The sequence below is a fragment of the Penaeus monodon genome, chromosome 24 (assembly GCF_015228065.2).
Source record: "Penaeus monodon isolate SGIC_2016 chromosome 24, NSTDA_Pmon_1, whole genome shotgun sequence".
NCBI lineage: Eukaryota > Metazoa > Arthropoda > Malacostraca > Decapoda > Penaeidae > Penaeus > Penaeus monodon.
The window spans coordinates 2,732,089-2,733,246 of record NC_051409.1 but is presented as its reverse complement, the minus strand read 5'-3'; positions in this window follow the sequence as shown (position 1 = coordinate 2,733,246).

Below are 1,158 nucleotides of genomic sequence, written 5' to 3'. Positions count from 1 at the left end.
GCTTCAACAAAGGTTACAAAGACCGCAGCAATATTATAGAATGACAATAACCCGTACGATAGAGAGTGGACATGAAATGATAAAAGACCTTTAGGGATCGGGTACTTCGGTCCAAATCGACTGTGATTCCAGATAATTCAAATTCACAATGATTTTATACCTATATGATTTATATGTCAGAATAGAACATCAAAACGTACTATGAAAGGAAACAACTATAGTAACATTTTTTTTTTCACAGTGCCTTTGAAGTTAACGCACAAATACAGTATATGTCAAATTAAATTATAATGGAAATATTTTGGATCATTTAAGAGAAACACAGCTCGTCCTCCCAAAGTACTTCCAGAATGGAGCAAAGGCATTGGTAATAATTGCCAGCCATTGACGCAAGCCTGGAAGTCATTTGCAGGAGAGTTTCGGCGAGGCAGAAAGTGGGGAGGCGTAGTGGCGTTGTGAGAGTGCGTGGTAAAGCGTGAGAAGCCGTCTCGCAATGTGTGCATTTTCATCCTTTTTCTTGCCTTTTTTGCGTGTATATCTGCGTTAACAAGATGTATGTCTTTGTGGTATTTTAGTTGGCTGGTTGTAAGGTGTATTATACGTTTTGATAAAGCGGTTGATGTCAGGAGTTACCATTGTTTCTCTTACTACTGATATATTTGCTTAAGCTACTTACATAATGTGTATTTGTCTACTCCTATCCTTGAACCTAGATGGTTTCTATGCATGTGGTTACAGATTTATCAGCTATTTCAACCATTTATTTATTCTTTTATTAATTTATTTATTTTGTTATACTATTATTATTTTCTTTTATTGAGGCTAGGTCAATGGCAAGTTATTAAGGAGCATGGATGGTGCAAGTTACTTATTTTCCTACCCTGCTAGGAACGGTACAGTTAATTTTAAAACTCAGAAAATTAGGATTCTGTTATTTTGCGTATCATGTTCTTGAAAATGCTATTATATGACTGGTATAGAAAGATGATATATTGATTTCTTCAAAGTCTTTGGGATAAGCAGTGACATCATTAATGGTTAAAATAAAACAGGTGAAAACCTGTGGCTGACTTCCACTGAAGACATATATATTGCACGATTCTTTCTAATGCTAGACTGCATGGAATCTTGCCCTTGTCTTAGATTATATCAGCAATC